The 21,301-nt window shown below is 34.8% G+C and overlaps 1 protein-coding gene across 6 annotated transcripts in view; it reads right to left on the bottom strand.

The window, feature by feature from the left end:
- LOC141455019 (uncharacterized) overlaps positions 1–21,301 on the bottom strand; it is a 150,941-nt gene that overhangs the window by 41,721 nt on the left and 87,919 nt on the right. The gene's annotated exons all lie outside the window — the stretch shown is intronic.

Raw genomic sequence — 21,301 nt, 5'->3', positions numbered from 1 at the left:
TAAAATTAAAAATTAATTAAAATATGGCAACAATCCACAACACTACTGAAGGAGGATTGTTGCTCACGCATAGATTGACCCAAATAGTTCTTCTACTGACAATATCTGTCACACGCACGTGTGTTTATCAGTAACGTATTTATAGTTTCCTTTTTCTATTTGTCTAGTTTTAATTTTTGTTTGTTCTGATATTTTTAGGTAATAGTACTGTTTACTACACCGGAAATACAAGTTTCTTGGTCACATGACGGCTAAAAACCAGACTGAACTTCTCAGCCTTGTTATTGTATATAGATTTCACAGTTTTAGCTAAAACTGTGCACTGGATCAGGGTGTCTTCCAGAATATCTCTAGTGATCCCTTTATTTACAGGAAGATGTTGAAGTAAACTATAGTTCTGTGCAAGGGTAAGAAAACTAGCGGCGAAGGATGGATGGACGATGTGGAACAAAGGTTAGAACAAAAACTTTCTTTTCACAGTCTGCGTAGAACAAAAATCAGTTGGTATGAGTGCGATCTATAAATACAAATAGTGAAAAACAGGTAAGATGCATATCACAAAGGTGATTCTATTTTTCCAACCGTCCTATATCCCACGGTTAAAAAAAAAAAAAGCGTTTGCAGCAACAAGTTTACCAACTTTGTAGAATGACAAAAAGAATAAAAAAACAGTGCTGTCAACGTAATAAAAAAAACTACAGTAAAGAAAAAGGTATAAATTACGTAAAACTTGGATTTAATAGGCTGTGGAAAGATAAATTATTATTTACTACTATTGAGGATAATAACCGCTGATGATCCAAGAAATTAGTATTCTTCACAGTTTACATAATCGCATAATCTAAAAAAATTATAGTCAACCTCTTTTTCATTTTATTTTGGAAAACTGACAAGCAATGACGAAACGTGCGAAACTACTTTACAGACTTCTTGGACGACGCTCCAAATTACCCATTGAACTCAAACGAATAATATACAGTGCTATCCTCAAACCTATGTGGGACTTGAGCTGTGGGGTTCAGCCAAACCTACAAACATACGGACTGTACAGGACATTTCAGTCAAAACTCCTCCGACAGATAGTTGACGCTCCTTTCCACGGTGACTAACCTCACCCTTCACACCGACCTCAACATTCCCTTCATAGACCAACTCGCCAAGACTAAATATCAAAAATTCCATACTGCTCTCTCGGCTAGCTCAAATCCTCTTGTACAGTCTCTCGCCTCCTCTGACATCCCTGATACTCCTCGCCGACTGAATCGCCAGTGGCCCCGCGACTTCCTTACTGTCTGAAGAACTAAATCACATTCCCCTATCTCATCTAGAGAGTGCTACCGCTGGGTAGCTTCTCTCCTCCTGCTCTTGCCGCTCTAGTTCATCTCATTCACCTCCTATTTACTTATTGTATATATTTATACAGATTGTAAATTACAAAATAAATTAAAAAATAAAATTTTGGAAAACTATACTACCTTCTTACTGCCCATTAAATTCACTTTTAGAGAGGATTTAAAACCAAGTACAACACGCTTTTTGAGTTGTTAACTTCTAATTAGTTTAATTTCTTTAAAGATGGATGAAGAAATGACGTTCATGAGTTTGATTAGTGTGTTAGCTAAAGTGGAAGACTTACTCTGACGTATATTTTTCAGGAAAACACCGCCCCCTAGTTACGGTTCTTGAAGATTTTCGGGTAGATAGGCAGGTTACTTAGAGCCTTATCTTGCGTCAAAGAAGTAAAAACCCATTAGCCTCTCTACTGGTCATGGTCCAAAGGCTCTTCAACTAGCTGATGACCTGCAGATTATTTCTGCCAGAAAAATTGGCGCTTAACTTATTAACCTCCCCTGTAGTGCTGCACGAGACCGAGACGAGGCGAGACTTTATGCAGTCTCGATCTCGGTCTCGGTCTCGGTTTTTTTGAATTTTTGTTTAAGTATTAAAAGCGGTTTGCTATTAATAATCTTTTCAAAAAATGTTATTATTTTCTAATAATTATTTTAATTTATATATTGGTAATGAAAATGTGTGTAAAAGAAGACAACTACTTACACTTCAATGCATCATATATTACTATTACTGTTATATATCTTTATATAATTTCAAAAAAATGTTAAAAACGCGCCAAATGAAAGACCAAAATAACATATCTGCCTGCTATGACAAGTCGATTCGTGAAATAAAAAATACACCTCCCAACAAACTTCCCGCTCCATTAGTTATGGCTGTTGGTGAAGATAAAGAATCTGATGATTCACCTTTTGACGACGACGACGACTGCATCAATATTTTTGCGCCATTTGCTCAAAAATCAGCAAATATCACCGAAGCATGGAAGACAGAAATAATTAATTACACCAAATTAGACCAAGCACAGTAGACGTTGACATTTTAGAATGGAGGAAAACACTTGAGAATTCCTTCAAAAATTTTTCTAGAATGGCGAAAGATATTTTTAGTAACTGTGCAACTTCAGTGCCATCGGAAAGATTATTTTCGCAAGCTGCGATGATAATGGCCAACAGAAGATCTTCTCTAACTTCTGACTCAGTAAAAGCTCTTTTATGATATGAATAGTGAAATTTAGTGAATTTATGTGGTACTGGGTTCGATTCCCGGACTTAGGCCTTGGATTTTATTTAATGGTTAATATGAGAAATTTACAGTAAAGTATGTTTGCTAGTCGCCTCCGTCCGCGACACCTAATTGGTAGTTGGACGTAAAGCCCCGCCTGAAAAAATAGGCGATTACTTTACTTTGCTTACTTTACTTATGTAATTCGAAGTCAAATAGATGTAGCAATATTGAACATATATAATAAAATCGTATCTTTTAATAATTAATTCAATACACGTAATGATTATTTATTAATAAAGAACACAATTTTATATTTTTGTAGCTAAAAATTAATATTTGAAAAACCGAGACGAGACCGAGATTTATCTCGTTTCTCGTGCAGCACTACTCCCCTGCTTTCAACTCAGCTGGAGTAGGTTTTACTGCGCTACAACACATTTTAAAATCAGCAGTTTTCTATTTTTGGCGCAAAGAAGAAAAAAAAGCTGATGCAGCGACATTTCAATTACGATATGACGTAACGCAATTTTTTATTTAATAAAAAGAAGGTTAATGTAACAATTTCGTGATGGAGTAATTTTCACTGTGTTCTGTTCTTTTGATTACGTCACTTCTTTCTAAAACTATTAAATGTTTAGTTTTTGTATTCTGAAGATGAAAGTATAGTTTATGTACTGGTTTAATGTTAAAAAATATCGCTAAATTACTGAAAGAAGTAATTAACAATAGCAAGTACTTGTTGCTTATATTGGGAAATAATTGTACTTGGTTTAATCAAACCTCAGAAGCCTCCCCTAACAGTTGAAGTACTCCCCTGGAAAAAATCGATTCACTATCCAGTAATGGGTAGTGCTGTTTGCAAAGAGAGAACAGTGTCCGGAGACCGGCAGTGCACTGATAAAAAGCTCTGGGTACCAATAATCTTAGATGTTGAAGAGTCTTAAATTTGAAATAATAATGGTAATGGTCTAAAAGTCAGCAGCCCACCACAGCCAGCATCTTGTTCCTCTCGTAAAGCAAAGGCATCCCATCCAAGAACCGAACTTATGCTTCACATCATGTTTATTAAAGATAACGGGCCTACAAAAGACGAAACTGGGTGCATCTCCTTTAGGTTTAAATTGTACCAAACCCAAAAATAGTGAATCGATCTATAGGGCGGATTACCAACTCTACTTAGACTCCAAAATCGATATTACTCTATTGCTTCAACGATGGCATCAACATCCTTACTTAAAATATGAACGTTACAAATTCATTTGTAAAGAAAAAAATTCAGGACAGTTTTATTAAATAAAATGTCAAAATTTCAACATAAAATTCCAGTGAGAGATTCCTGAGAGCTAAAGGGAAAAATCGTTTAAGGTCGATTTGTATGGTTGTGGAGTAGAAAAAAAAAAGATTGTAATCGATATAGTAGCTCGACACACTCAGAACGTACAAAGTATTACGTGATTTATGTTAAGTCTTTCAAAATAAATAAACTTGACATTATAGAAAAAACAATTTCTTATTGAACATTGTTACCTAATAACATGTTTCGTTGTGGAATCTTCATGAAAATTTTTAGTCACAGTCTGTTACAGAAAGAGAATCGTCTTCCAGCTGAGCAGATGTCCGTGAAGAAAGATCATCCTTTCTTGTAAACTGTAACGCACGAATGGACAAGCATTTTTGCTTTTTGTTATTTTAATTTCAGGCGCGACAACATCTGAGGTTATTGGCGCCCGGAGATTTTTTTTCAGCGCACTGAAGTCACAGTGTGATGTAAGAAGCTCCTAGGAAGAGAAAATTTAAGGCTCCAGCAGCAGGATTTGAACCAGGGATCTCAACGTGGGAATCCAGAACGCAAATCACTGAGCGGTTTTTTTTTCCCCATTTCAGATATCTGACATTGTCACAATAAGCCCTAAAAGTGGTGGGTTTATATAATCCCAATTTGGAAAAGCCCACTTACCTTTAACTGCATACAGTCAAAACTTATTAATTAAAAAAGTTTTCTTCTAAAACTGTATTTTACTGAACGACATTTTAATATCGATAAAAGCATTAGTTTTTTTTTTGTTTTTTTTGATAATGTATTAGGCTGGCATAACCGAAAGGAGTTACTTCTAAAACTGTATTTTACTGAACGACATTTTAATATCGATAAAAGCATTAGTTTTTTGTTTTTTTTTTGATAATGTATTAGGCTGGCATAACCGAAAGGAGTTACTTCTAAAACTGTATTTTACTGAACGACATTTTAATATCGATAAAAGCATTAGTTTTTTGTTTTTTTTTTGATAATGTATTAGGCTGGCATAACCGAAAGGAGTTACTTCTAAAACTGTATTTTACTGAACGACATTTTAATATCGATAAAAGCATTAGTTTTTTTTTTTTTTTTTTTTTGATAATGTATTAGGCTGGCATAACCGAAAGGAGTTACTTCTAAAACTGTATTTTACTGAACAAATTTTAATATCGATAAAAGCATTAGTTTTTTTTTTATATTGTATTAGGCTGGCATAACCGATAGGAGTTAATTTTGAAACCAAAATTAGAGAATTACGCACCGACTTGTTTTGCCATAACGTGGGAACAACGCTGACAGCGCTATTGGAAGACCTATGGAACCCGTTCAGTACAATTGTCTGAAAGGTAATGAAGGCTATCTCTTGATCAGCTGTAGAATTCAAGAGAATGATCAAAAAGCAGGGTTGCACAATCTAATGAAGTCCTTAAGGGCCAGCCATTGATTGATGAAAGGGCCCCGCTATCCGGCCCTTAAATGTCTTATGTAAGCCTATAAAGTCAGAGGCACATAATTTCTGAATATTGTGACTCTACGGTTTGTTGCTTGCTGGCAATTTTTTGGGGTTGTTTAATTTTAAATATTGTTTTGACAAAACTTCATTATTGATTGTAGTATTTTATGGTAGTTGCTGATAGTTTTTTAAGATAAAGTTCACTTTATTTAAGATTTAGGTTACATTATTCTAAGTAACACCTAGTTTCTTAGGAAATAGAATAAACTAGAAAGACACTAGCTTAAGACTATGTGGTATAAATAAAACAAGAATAGCCACAAGATGTTAATAGTCCAATCAGAGTACAACTGAATAAGTACCATCTGCCAGTCTGTACGCTATTTGCCTAATTTGGGGGCCGCCAAACTTTTTTTGATCATGACCCCCCCTATATAATTTTTCGAAATCTCCATCGACCCCCCCATAAAAGTAATTTTCAGTTAATTAAAAATAAAACTATCTATTAGGTACTGTGTTTGTGCATTTATTTTATGATTTTTTAAACATTTATTAAAGTAATTTTACATTGTGTAAACAATAGTTTTATGAAAAATATCTTAATGTTAAAAATTTAAATACCTTAATATTATATTAAATAATAATAAGTAATTATAAATAAGGCCCCCTCAATCGAACCCCAGGCTCAGATCGACCCCTACTATTGTTAAATAGACTCCTGAGGGTCTATTCTATTTAACTTACTTGAGTGACGTCACTTTAAATTTTTTTTCTAATAAAAATGCTTATTACTCAAAAAGTTTTAGTCCGAATTCGATTCCGATGACACGGTTAGAAAGACAGATAAATTTTCTAAAAATTTATACCATTTTGAAGCAGAAGTTATTCTCCAAACAGCCTCAATCTTCCTCCTGGATACTGGGAAAAATAAAAGTAATCGAAATTTTTTAAGAAAACTCATTAGGCCCTTATGTCATCATTATCAGACCTAGGTGCTGGGCACTTTTCTCTAAAAGTTTCCTTGTTTAATGGGCTTTTTCTAACGGTATATCATTTTCCAGGATTCCTTTTATCTTCGTATGAGAAATTACGTTTGTTTTACCAGAAAACGTGTTCACGAGCACTCAACAGTGTTAGGTTTATCAAGTTGTTTAATTCAATGGAAACTCTTTTAGATGGACCCAGTAGTCAATTTTTAAAGTAGATTGTCTTAAAATAAGAAAGTCAAAGGTTACAAATTGCACTTTAAAAGAAAAAGTCAGATAGAAATTAGTAATTGCTATTAGTAATTGTAATTAGTAATATTTCTGTTTTGATTATTGATTTTGTTCAATTATTTTGATTATAAGCGTGTGAAAGAAAAATAATTTAATTAAAAAATAAACAATAATAATAGAAATTAAGCTTTAAGGCATAATTAAGCCTGGTTTAATTCCGATTTCTTTTTTTTTCAATTTACTAATTACAAAAAAAGTCTTAACCAATATACTGATCTTAATTTATCTATCCAGGATTTCTATTGGTTAACAAATTCTTCTAAGCTGCTTAAACCCCACTCTAAAGAGTTGTTTTCGCTGTTTAAACATTGTTCTAGTAAAGATTTGTATAGGATATTGTTTCACATTAAGCAATAATCTAGTTATAATTAAACAAGTGGTGGTGGGGATTGCATTACGCAACAAAAAAAGCCACTTAAAAGGAAGGAAACTAGCCAAAATAATTTTCACTAGTGAAAATTATAAAATTACTCGTGAACCAATTTTTCCTAATGATAAAAATGAACACGTAGCGAGCCTATTGTTCTGGTTTGAATGTAATTCACATTGTGTTGTGTGAACTATTATTTTTTTTAAATTTCTTCTCTGCTTCTGCTTCTAATTAATTGCAATTGTATTTATTTTGTAATTTAATACGAACTGTAAACAATAAAAACTTCAATACAATTGAACTCAATATATAAACACAATTGTCCAAGATAAGAAACAAAAGTTTTTTTTTGGCTTCAAAATTAATTATATACAGTTAATGGCAAAATGGAAATTGATTAATCAAATACACAAGTCTGCTATGTAATTAAAAAAATTAAAAAAAAAAAAATCTAAGGGCGATAAACCTGGAATTGAACCCAGCACCTCTGCGTCCACAGTGCAGGACCAACTATACTCTTCTACGAGGGTCGTTTGAAAAGTCCGTGCAAAAATAAAAACTACTTAATTTTTTGGGGTAAACCTTTTTTATTTTTCAACATAGTCTCCTTTTAGGCTTATACACTTCGTCCAACGCTGCTCTAGTTTGTTGATCCCTTCCGAATAATAGGATTTGTCCAAGTCTGAAAAATAGCCATTCGTTTCTGCAATCACCTCCTCGTTTGAATAAAATCTTTTTCCCGCCAGCCATTTCTTCATATTGGGGAACAAATAGTAGTCCGAGGGAGCCAAGTCTGGAGAATAGGGGGGGGGATGTGAAACGAGTTGGAACCATATTTCCATTAATTTTGCGACCACAACTGCTGAGGTGGTGAGCTGGTGCGTTGTCGTGATGGAAAAGGACTTTTTTTGTGGGCCAATCGTGGGCGTTTTTCTTGCAGCTCGGTTTTCAAACGGTCCAATAACGATGAATAATATGCACCTGTAATAGTTTTTACCCTTTTCCAGATAGTCGATGAGGATTATTCCTTGCGAATCCCAAAAGACAGTCGCCATATTTTTTCCGGCCGAAGGAACGGTCTTCGCCTTTTTTGGCGCAGATTCCCCCTTGGTAACCCATTGTTTAGATTGTTCATTGGTCTCAGGAGTGTAGTGATGTATCCATGTTTTATCCACAGTGACGAAACGTCGCTTAAATTCCTGCGGATTCTTCTGGAACAGCTGCAAACCGTCCTTGCAACACTTCACACGATTTTGTTTTTTGGTCAAGCGTGAGCAATCGCGGCACCCAACTTGCGGATAGCTTTGTCATGTCCAAATGTTGATGCAAAATATTATGTACCCGTTCATTCGAGATGCCCACAGCACTAGCAATCTCACGCACCTTCACTCTTCTGTCATCCATCACCATATCATGGATTTTATCAATGATTTCTGGAGTAGTAACCTCAACAGGGCGCGTCCAGAACGTTCAGCGTCACTTGTGCCCATATGGCCACTCCGAAAATTTTGAAACCACTTATAAACTGTTCTAATCTAAGGTGCAGAGTCACCATAATGTTTATCAAGCTTCTCTTTAGTCTCCTGAGGCGTTTTGCCTTTCATAAAGTAGTGTTTAATCAACACACGAAATTCTTTTTCGTCCATTTTTTGAAAATCACTCGACTTCCTCGATTCAAACGAATGCCAAACACAAAGAAATAGACCGATCTGGCTGAAACTTGGTGTGTGTTCTTCCAAGAGATGCTACTAACTAAACATAACCTCGATACGCGCCAGTGGTGCTATCTCTCTGACTTTGCACGGACTTTTCAAACGACCCTCGTATGCTCTTCTAAATCTTTCCAATATTGGTTATTTTTTACTTACTCCAACTAGGAAAACAATTGAGTTAACACCAAACTGATATAAATCAGTACTAACTCTGCTGATGAATGAAAGTTCGAAGCTGGTTCGAAGCAATAAACTTGCTTACTAAGACGGATAAAATATATATATATTTTTTTTAAAACTGTCTTTGCGTGTGTATATTCAAAATAAAAGTTCAAGAACAGAAAAATCGCAGAATAGGCAAACTTAATATTTGGACTTAGTACCTCCACCGGAACAGGACTTGATTTAAAAAAAAAATCTGATTTAATCCGAATTTTCCATTTTACAGAATAGAATTTTTTAATTCAATATAAACTCCAAATTTGAAGAAAATTTGCAAAGCCTAATTATTGTAAAATAAATTACAGAATTATTTATTAATTTATTACAAAACTAAAAATAACTTAATACAGTACAAATTAATTAATCTTTGTTAATAATAATAAATTTAATAATGAAAATATATTTAAAGAAATAATATAATAATAATAATGATGAACTTTGAAATTCTTTCTTGAAGCGATATTTCATTGTATAACATAAAACATAATAAAGTTATGACATAAAATAACGTTGTTTTTTTTTTATCACCAAAGGAGAATAAGAGATAATTTGTGTTTATGTAAATTTTGGTTTCATAAAGGCATTTGCATATTTAAAGAAACGAAAAATTCTTTGAAGAAACAGAAGAATAAATAAAAATATTAATTTAAATTAATATTCTTTAAGAATTATTATTTTTTTGTTAAAGTAAAGAATATGTTAAAGAAAAAGACTTTAATTTACCCCTCCTCTCACACGGACACACATACACCGACAAACAAACATGTCGCTACCATCCGGTGAGAATCCCGTGATAAGTCCTCGCTGATCACGTCTAGATACAAGGCAGAAGAGTGTGATATTGCAAAATTTTCGATATGTAACTCCAAGAAATTTCCCATTACATATTACATGCACTTCGGAACGTGTAAAGTAATTGCCTATTTTGTCAGGCGGGGCTTTACATCCACCTACTAAATTAGTTATCGAAGACGGAGGCGACTAGAAAACATACTTTACTCTAAAGTCCTCATATTAAAAATTAAATAAAATCCAAGGCCTAAGATCGGGAATCGAACCCACTAAACCAACAACACATCTTAGCTGTGCGGGTCTAGCCTATAACCGCCTAACATACTTTACTATAAATCTCTCATATTAACCATTGGGAATATAGACTAGTACTGCAATACATCTTAGCTTTGCGGGTCTAGCCTATAACCGCCTAACATACTTTACTATAAATCTCTCATATTAACCATTAGGAATATAGACTAGTACCGCAATACATCTTAGCTTTGCGGGTCTAGCCTATAACCGCCTAACATACTTTACTATAAATCTCTCATATTAACCATTGGGAATATAGACTAGTACCGCAATACATCTTAGCTTTGCGGGTCTAGCCTATAACCGCCTAACATACTTTACTAATAAATTTCTCATATTAACCATTGGGAATATAGACTAGTACCGCAATACATCTTAGCATCGCGGGTCTAGCTTATAACCGCTCGACTACAGTGGCGCCTAACTTCGGAACAGTTAATTAATTACATAAAGGCAAATTCAAAATTGGTGGTAAACAACGTTTACAACAAGCTGATGAAAATAATAATGCTTAGTTTGATTATTACCATTATTATTTGCAAAAAATTAAAATAAATTAATTTGTGATAATAATTTATTAAAATACTTTATTAATTGTTGTTTTACTAATTTAATGCTCTCTATTGGCTACTGTTCCCCTTAAATGTGGCACAACTTCTCCAGCTGAAATTCGCTTCCTACAAAATTGGAACACCTTGAGAACAGAATATGATCTCAGGTCTGAGGTGATGATTGCCTTTCAACATCGGCTAGCTGGTTTTTCCAGTATATGGAATTGGATGGCCAGGGTGTGACAGTGGATTGCATGGTCAACAAAAACCCAAAATACGATAAATCACAAGAAGTTCTACTATAGCTGTAGATGAGATTGAAGTTGTTAAGTGCAGCTACGGGAAGGAGATTTAAGTAGCTATCTAAGAAGATAGAAAAAATTGCTGACAAAGATTTTAACGGCTAGCATTAATAGTTATGGTACAATAAACTACAGTAACCTACTAGAATAGAGTGAAGAGAGGCTAAGAATGGATTCTCTAGTGTATGCAATGCTCTGAATGCGATTGAGTGTCTCTAGTATGGCGTTCCAATATACTCTCAATGCTAGGGCATCTTCTTATTGTACTGAACCCTACTTGGCTTTAAACCTTCTAAAAGACTTGGCTAAACTGAATGACGAGTAGAGTAATGTCGTGAAGAGACGCTAAGAATGGATCCTCAATGAGAGAATGCAATGCCTGAATGCGATTGAGGGTCCCTCGTCTGGCGTCCTTAAGGTTACTCTCAATGCTAGGGCATCTTCTCATTGTTCTGAGCCCTACCTGGGCTTCAACCCTTCTTAAACCTTCCACAGACACTTTTTTTCCCCATTTTTGCAGTTCCCTATTTCTATAAAACATAGCATCGTGATATAGGTGCCATCATCATGTTCGATATTATTTACGGTGTACAATAAATAACAATGTGTTAAAAAAAAAGAATGCAGATTTGTGACTGTAGATTCCGCTGTAGATTTGATGTTTGTAATTAGTAGTGTTATTATTAATTACTGTTTGTACCCACTTCCTTATATTAATAATTAATATGCCTTCCACCACATTATTTAATTGTTATAGGCTTTTGTGAGTGTGTGTGTGTGTGTTTTCATACGTGAATCTTCTGTTAATATCAGCTGTTAGATTAATTAATTTCTTTTATTACAATTTTTTTCCCCATATTATTATTAGTTTTGTTAGCCAACCTTATAAATGTAGCTTTTTCTTATGGATACGTTAGTGACGTCAATGGAAATACTTTCACTTAACGTTGGAAAAACTTTATACGAAATTAACATCAGTCCATTGTTTTCGTTTTCTTTTTAAATAATTCGTACAGGAGAGTGTTATCTTGTTAAAAGATCAGTTTTAATATCTTATATATACGTGACTTTTTTTTTTTAATTTCCGGTAAAAGCAGTCAATATAATCAGCTGTGAGCCGGCCCCTGATCTGTGTTCTTTTTTATTTTTGATAAAATAAATGAAGTACTCGTAAAATGTGTTTCGCAATTCTAAAAAAAAAAAAAAAATGTATAACCCTGTGTACTATAGGGTTGTTTTGCCCTTCGTAACAGCTGACTCTCTTTGAGCTGCGCAGGCGCTTTTAGTAAATCTCACTGCGCATGGAAAACTGCTCATTTCCGGGAAGCTGTAAACTGTTGTTGTAAGTAAAGAAATGCCTATTTTTTCAGGCAGGCTTTACCGTCCAACTGCCATATTAGGTGTCGTGGACTGAGACGATATTAACAAACATACTTTACTATAAAGTTCTCACATAAGCCAATGGGAATATAGACTAGTACCGCAATACATCTTAGCTTTGCGGGACTAGTCTATAACCGCCTAACATACTTTACTATAAATTTCTCATATTAACCATTGGGAATATAGACTAGTACCGCAATACATCTTAGCTTTGCGGGTCTAGTCTATAACCGCCTAACATACTTTACTATAAATTTCTCATATTAACCATTTGGGAATATAGACTAGTACCGCAATACATCTTAGCTTTGCGGGTCTAGTCTATAACCGCCTAACATACTTTACTATAAATTTCTCATATTAACCATTTGGGAATATAGACTAGTACCGCAATACATCTTAGCTTTGCGGGTCTAGTCTATAACCGCTCGGCTACCATGTCGCCTACTGTTGTTGTAGTTTGTGTATAAAAACATTCAGACTCCTAATATTCTTAGAACACGCGCAATGTATTTTGGTTCAAAAGTTGGCATTACTGCAACGTTTTTTCTTTTCAGTTAGTAAAGTATTTTAGGGTTGAGCTATAACTTAGAGCCGAAATACGAAGCCTGCGTTTAAGTGAAGAAAGAAGAACAGGTTGCTCCCAATGCCTAACTGTGTAAAGTTTAGACAAAACAACTACAGGTACCGTTGTCTCAATGTTTATTGTATGACTAGTTGCGTTTTATTTTACAATACTATGTTGGAATACAAAAAAAAAAAAAAGGGGGGAAAAGCCAAGTTTGTCTAGTGAAGTTTTACTCAAAACAGTTCTACCAACTTACATCCATAAATTACTAAAACTAATTCTGTACCAACTAATATTAAAATTCATTTAATTGCAGAACTAACTTTACATCTTCAGAAAAAAGTATAATAATAAAAATATTAGAATTAGAGAAACGAAGCTGGGAGAGAGAAAGAAGATTAGTTACTTTAAAATGTTAGAAAACAGTGACGTACTACTACGAGGAAGGGCCGGGCTACAGGAAATATTACAAGAAAGTTCTGTATTCTTGAAATTACAGGTCATGCATGTGTATGCATGCGCTTGGTTGCATCAGTAATATACAAATAAACGTACGTACAAACAAATTTATGCAAAAGTACGATGAGCGCAATACGATCGTAAAGTAGTTGTGTTTATTTGAAGTAGGCTTTACAAAATTATTACATAATGTTGGCAAAATATTTGTAGTTTTTTCTTAACCTCCTGTAAACAATTATTAATATATTTGTTTTGTCCATAAAATTAAAGTCTTTATGAACTTATTAAAAAAAAAAAAAAATAGAAGTGTAAGATTTGCAATTAAAGAAGTTGACTGTTAATAGAGATTAAAAGTGAAGTCAACAAATAGAAAGCTCTTTCCAATCAATCCAAATTCAGTAGAGGTGGTTCTGTGCCGCCTCCGAATGGGACCTACTATACTGACCCACGGATAATTGATGTTAATGAACCGCCATCAACTAGTCAATCGTAAGGTGTCCGGCTCACAATTAAACAAACACATTTTTGCTGACTGTTTCCCTTAGGACTTCATACAGGATATCCCCTAAACGACCGAACATCTACGGCGACTCAAAGCCACTTATGAAATACTACTTGATTTCCTCAAAACAGTTAATCCCTTCCACATAATTTTACTAACATACTTTACACAGATCTAAGGCGATATGATTCTGGTGATTGACGCTAAAAAGGGAAGTAGTAGACTCCCTGTTCATTCTTTCTTCCAAATCTTCACGCTGTATTTGCCGGCTAGAAAGAGTGTACAGTTTTCTCAGGTGTAGTACAAGACAGGAACATAAATGAAGTTAAAAATCTCAATAAACAAACTGATCAATGAACCACACTGACGATGGATGAAAGTCCAAAACTGGACCGGAAATACAACAAACAGGCACGCTACTTCCGGATAAAATCAAAGATATCCTCTACAAAGTTTGACGTCTTAATCGTTTATTTCACGACGATCAAAACCGAAGACCCAACAACATCAGCATATTATTCATAAACACCGATCGTTTATTCCTGTAATTATTTTCAACGAACATTAAAAGCGCATAATCTAAAAACAATTACCTCTTTGGAATGTAATAAAAAATAATAATTATAATAATAATAATTATTATTATTTTAATTTAAATCAAACTTTACTCCTAAAAAAAAAGCTTCCTTAATCGAACAACTTTTTAAAGTGAAAGTTAAAATAAAGAAAAAGAAATTAAACAACTGATGAGTCACCTATTTATTTGCAAAAAGAATACGAGAATATAGAACAGGAAGTAAGGAGCTTTATTTTAAAAAATAATTGCCGAGATGAATTTAGGGGGGCGGGGAGGAAATCCTGATGAATTTAAGAATCACTTTCCCACAAAAATTTTTCTCAAAAGATTTTTTGTATAAACGTTTAAAAACGGTCCCTACAATAATGATACGAGGGTCGTTTGAAAAGTCCGTGCAAAGTCAGAGAGATAGCACCACTGGCGCGTATCGAGGTTATGTTTAGTTAGTAGCATCTCTTGGAAGAACACACACCAAGTTTCAGCCAGATCGGTCTATTTCTTTGTGTTTGGCATTCGTTTGAATCGAGGAAGTCGAGTGATTTTCAAAAAATGGACGAAAAAGAATTTCGTGTGTTGATTAAACACTACTTTATGAAAGGCAAAACGCCTCAGGAGACTAAAGAGAAGCTTGATAAACATTATGGTGACTCTGCACCTTCGATTAGAACAGTTTATAAGTAGTTTCAAAATTTTCGGAGTGGCCATATGGGCACAAGTGACGCTGAACGTTCTGGACGCCCTGTTGAGGTTACTACTCCAGAAATCATTTTAAAAAATCCATGATATGGTGATGGATGACAGAAGAGTGAAGGTGCGTGAAATTGCTAGTGCTGCGGGCATCTCGAATGAACGGGTACATAATATTTTGCATCAACATTTGGACATGACAAAGCTATCCGCAAGATGGGTGCCGCGATTGCTCACGCTTGACCAAAAACGAAATCGTGTGAAGTGTTGCAAGGACGGTTTGCAGCTGTTCCAGAAGAATCCGCAAGACTTTAAGCGTCGTTTCGTCACTGTAGATGAAACATGGATCACCAATACACTCCTGAGACCAAAGAACAATCTAAACAATGGGTTACCAAGGGGGAATCTGCGCCAAAAAAGGCGAAGACCGTTCCTTCGGCCGGAAAGATTATGGCGACTGTCTTTTGGGATTCGCAAGGAATAATCCTCATCGACTATCTGGAAAAGGGTAAAACTATTACAGGTGCATATTATTCATCGTTATTGGACCGTTTGAAAACCGAGCTGCAAGAAAAACGCCCACGATTGGCCCACAAAAAAGTCCTTTTCCATCACGACAACGCACCAGCTCACACCTCAGCAGTTGTGGTCGCAAAATTAATGGAAATAGGGTTCCAACTCGTTTCACATACCCCCTATTCTCCAGACTTGGCTCCCTCGGACTACTATTTGTTCCCCAATATGAAGAAATGGCTGGCGGGAAAAAGATTTTATTCAAACGAGGAGGTGATTGCAGAAACGAATGGCTATTTTTCAGACTTGGACAAATCCTATTATTCGGAAGGGATCAACAAACTAGAGCAGCGTTGGATGAAGTGTATAAGCCTAAAAGGAGACTATGTTGAAAAATAAAAAAGGTTTACCCCAAAAAATTAAGTAGTTTTTATTTTTGCACGGACTTTTCAAACGACCCTCGTATGTCCACGTTATGTAGTAGGAAGAAAACACAAATGTTTGACGACTTGTACAGATATTTAGATGCACCATTTCGCTACGAAGACATAATATTCTCCACCAACATCTATGTGCTTAAATCTGTAGCAGAGCTAGCTAAGAAATATGAGTGTATTTAAAAGTTATAGCCGATTAGAATGAATGGAAGAAAATGATTAGAGAAGGATTACGGTGATTTTAATTTCGGTTAAGCTATAAGGATGGCAGGAATATAGAGAAGTGATCCATCCATTAGTTGGTAAGTTTGTATGTAAATAGTTGTATATAGTAGAGGAATGAATGTGTGAAGCGAATGTATTTATAAGTAAGAATGGAGAGTGAGTGATATTCTAGTGATAAGCACCTAGACGATGCTGGCTGTATGGCGTAAGCCAATGCCCAAAAAAAGGCAAAAATAAAAATCTCGATCCCTTAGTATTACGTATAAATTACGACTGTAGGGGGATAATACTAATTGGTCCTTCAGGAATAAGTGGTTTATTTCTTTAAAAAAGCACCGGAAGTTCTCAAAAACACAAATCTGGTGTGAACACTCACACGACTTCCTCTTACAGCAATTTACGTACGTAAATTTTATTGAAACTTACAATGAATAAATACAGTTACTATCGATAAAAAAAAGAAGTTAGACTTCAATATTATTCATAACAATTGTACAGGTATTCAGGGGGGTAAGCCAAAAAATAGAAATTATTTTATTGGCTGACAAGATTGGGGGGGGGGATTAGCTAGCGGTAAGCGGATACTGGATTCCAAAGCGGACAGATCCAGGGCTTCAAATCCAGTTTAGTCCAATAATGGTTGGTGAACAGTATTGACTGTAACGAGAGAGCACTGCACTGGAGGCCAGCAATGCACTGGAAAAATAAAGCTCGCGGTGCTTATGGATGTTGGTACGCCTTGAAAAATAAATAAATAAAATAAAAATGTAGCTCACAATTATACACGTTACAAAAAGGCAAAAAGATTACAGCCAATTTCATTCATAAATATTTTTTAATTCCCCCCTTTATTTTTTGAATCCAAGCTTTCGTCCAAGGAACTGGGGTCCATCAACAGGGCTTTTATTTATTAACAATTATAATTGGTTTTCCATGACAATAATTAATTGTAATAATTAAAATAGTGATTATAAAGTTACAAAATTGTTTCAGTAAAATGGAATTACTCCAAGAACTTATCGAGTCCGATCGTGGTTTCCTATACCGGATATTTAATTTGTACATCCTGTACCTTTTCATTTAAAACGGATATATCCGGTCAAAACTCGATATCGAAAATTCGAAACGAGCGGAATACTTCTTTTTACGTAGTTACAGTATTTTTTTAAATTTTGTACTTCGTAAATTCAAGAATTTAAGTTCCTGCCTGGTACACTAGCGACACCAAGTTAGACAGACATATCTCTTCAGGAATTACGATATAGGATTTTTATTTTATTTTATTTTTTAATTGTCTGGTTAAATTAAAATTATAGTAGGAAGTCTCGCGGCCGATCTAACTCGTTTGTAAATAATCAATAAATGAATAAAAACTAGTTAAAAAGAACAAGAAATGTTTAGCAAAAATCTACGAACTAATTCACTTTCCAACTTTTTTGTATTAAAAAAATAAATAATACACGAGAATAGACTTACTAATGGGAAAACGTTATATTGGATCTTTTTTATACACGATATTCAAACTGCGTTTATCGGTTTCCGGAAGTGAACTTTCGTGTATTTTTGTCTCACAATTATTAATTATTACGAAATTTCAACAACACAAAAAAGAAAACTATTTCCGGTTTTTATTTTCCATACTTTTACTCTTTAAAACTAAGATTAGTGTTTGTGAAAAATAGTATCAGTAGGAGAAAAGTCTGAAACAGTCGCAGGGTTCCTCATTAATTGTCCGGGCGGGGCGCCACAGTAGCCGAGCGGTTAGAGGCTAGAGCCGCAAAGCTAAGATGTATTGTGGTACTGGGTTCGATTCCCGGTCTTTAGGCCTTGGATTTTTATTTAATGGTTAATAAAAGAAATTTATAGTAAAGTATGTTAGGCGGTTATAGGCTAGACCTGCAAAGCTAAGATGTATTGCGGTACTAGTCTATATTCTCAATGGTTAATATGAGAAATTTATAGTAAATTATGTTAGGCGGTTATAGGCTAGACCTGCAAAGCTAAGATGTATTGCGGTACTAGTCTATATTCTCAATGGTTAATATGAGAAATTTATAGTAAAGTATGTTAGGCGGTTATAGGCTAGACCTGCAAAGCTAAGATGTATTGCGGTACTAGTCTATATTCCCAATGGTTAATATGAGAAATTTATAGTAAATTATGTTAGGCGGTTATAGGCTAGACCTGCAAAGCTAAGATGTATTGCGGTACTAGTCTATATTCTCAATGGTTAATATGAGAAATTTATAGTAAATTATGTTAGGCGGTTATAGGCTAGACCTGCAAAGCTAAGATGTATTGCGGTACTAGTCTATATTCTCAATGGTTAATATGAGAAATTTATAGTAAATTATGTTAGGCGGTTATAGGCTAGACCTGCAAAGCTAAGATGTATTGCGGTACTAGTCTATATTCTCAATGGTTAATATGAGAAATTTATAGTAAAGTATGTTAGGCGGTTATAGGCTAGACCTGCAAAGCTAAGATGTATTGCGGTACTAGTCTATATTCTCAATGGTTAATATGAGAAATTTATAGTAAATTATGTTAGGCGGTTATAGGCTAGACCCGCAAAGCTAAGCGTGTATTGCGGTACAAGTCTATATTCCCAATGGTTAATATGAGAAATTTATAGTAAATTATGTTAGGCGGTTATAGGCTAGACCTGCAAAGCTAAGATGTATTGCGGTACTAGTCTATATTCTCAATGGTTAATATGAGAAATTTATAGTAAATTATGTTAGGCGGTTATAGGCTAGACCTGCAAAGCTAAGATGTATTGCGGTACTAGTCTATATTTCCACGACACCTAATTGGTAGTTGGACGTAAAGCCTGCCTGAAAAAAATAGGCAATTACTTTACTTTACTTTATTAATTGTGCGGGCAATTACAAAAATATATATATAAGTCCCTAATCCCACAGATATCTAAATCACTAAAATTAATTTTTTCCCAAATAAAACTGGGACTACCATTTGAAAGTTTTAAGCAACAATTCTAGAACAATTTCTGAAAATGCCATTTTCGGCAACGTTTTTCTCGAAATCTATTAGATCTGGATTGTTACAAAAAAATTACAGTAATAAAGGAGGATTTGCCCTATATTTTGACGAAAATTTGGGAATTTTATCTTTTATAGAAAAAGAGAAAAAAAATTGTCAAAGTTGGGTGTTTTTCAACGTTACGCTTTTTCGTACACTTTTTGACGATCAACCCTTATACAACTGTCCTACCGGTCTGTTTTAATTAATCAGAGTAAGTACAACTTCTGTGTAAATAAGTTAAAAGTAAAAATATGATTTTTTCTGTCTCAATTCCCTAAGAATTGTGGCCACCCACGAACAGGTACAAATAAAAGCTTACTGTGAAATACAGATCATTCGCTCAGCATCATTTTCTTCCGCCAAATTTGGCCAACCTGTGTACAGCTTTACTATAGAACAAAGCTACCTGGTATTGTAGCCCAGTAAATGTTACAAAGATTCCAGCATCTTAATCCTATTTGGCAACAGCTGGATGGATACAAAAAGGAGGGGGATTAGCTCCAGTAGTTAACGTATCCCAACGAGGAGATCCTGGCTTTGAATCCAACTGCTAGCCCTCTTCTTAGGAGCTTTTTTACAGCTCACTATCAGGAGGCCAGCAATGTACTGGAAAAAGCTCTGGACACCAATAACCATAGATGTTGATGCGCCTTAAATTTATTTATTTTTTCAACATGCCTTCCCGATTGTGACGCTGGATCCACCAGGATTCAAAGCTTGTAGATATGTACACGTTGTAAATAAATAAATAAATAAAATTAAAGTGGATGAATGCGTCAGGTTAATGGACGTTTTTAAGAAATGTTTGTTTTATTGTTTTAAACCAATTTATTAAGCCACTAGGGCACAATAAGAACACCGATTAAAAATAAATTCGTAGGAACAATTTAATGGACAGCCTTACTGAATATTTATCATTCACAAAAATATTTGTTCTTTAACAAAATCCAAAATAATTTTTTGTACTACGCAAACACATGGTACCTAAATGTTATTGAAATTGAAATATAACTTGAAACATAATCTTTGAACCATTAGTTTCTTTCTTGACGTGGAGAAACTGTTGGTCTCCACCGAGAACAGTGTCCAATACCAATAAAGACGACAATGGCAAAACATATTCTATAACCTCAAAGGTCTTATAATCATTTCTATTGTTGTCTGGAGGTTGTGTCTGATTTGATTTCTGATTAAATGGAAAATTTCTTTTTCCACGCGGAAAGTGTGACAATGCAATTTCAAAAGATTTCAGCCAGTCTAGTTAAAGAATGTATTGAAGAATGATTCTGTAATGTGCAATTGTTGTTAAAGTAATTCTTTAATTCTTAAATGAATTAGGTTCAAATGTTTGGGAAATGCATTCCTGTAGGGTTCAGAGGGAATAGATTAGGCGCCGAAAAGAAGCAAGCAGAAGGTGGGAATTACTCAAAAGGACGGCCCTTAGCGTGAACTCTAGCCCACTAATAGTTGTATTACGCACTAACCCTAACAAGAAACGGGTTTTTTTCGCCTAAATCCTTCCCTTAGGACAAAATAAGATCTCTAGCTAAGTAAGGAAAGAAATGGGTATCTTGCAGATTTCCGATTTCAATTAAAGTAAAGTAAAGTAATCGCCTATTTTTTTCAGGCGGAGCTTAACGTCCAACTACCATTTACTAGGTGTCGGTGGACGGAGGCGACTTGCGAACGTACTTTACTATTTCTCATTTAACCATTAAATAAAATCCGAGGCCAAGACCGGGAATCGAACCCAGTACCACAATGCATATTAGCTTTGCAGGTCTCGCCTCTTAACCCGCTCGGCTACCCTGATTTCAATTATTTACCCATAAAATATTCATTTTAGGCCCCCCCTCGATATGAAGAAGTTCTATTTACAAATTGGTGTTTGCATGAATCCACCGTAACTAGGGGGGGGGGAAATCCTCCAAATTTCAAATTTGATATTTCCCTTTGGTACTACCAGAAGATTCGTCACAGTTTTCGCGACTCCACAATAAGCGGGTTTGGTCAAAATATTGATTCAACCAGAAGTATTGCTTCACTGAATCA

This window comes from Rhodnius prolixus, unplaced genomic scaffold (assembly GCF_049639745.1).
Source record: "Rhodnius prolixus isolate KJV_2025 unplaced genomic scaffold, Rpr scaffold_15, whole genome shotgun sequence".
Taxonomy (NCBI): domain Eukaryota; kingdom Metazoa; phylum Arthropoda; class Insecta; order Hemiptera; family Reduviidae; genus Rhodnius; species Rhodnius prolixus.
This window is presented reverse-complemented; position numbering and strand designations above follow the sequence as displayed.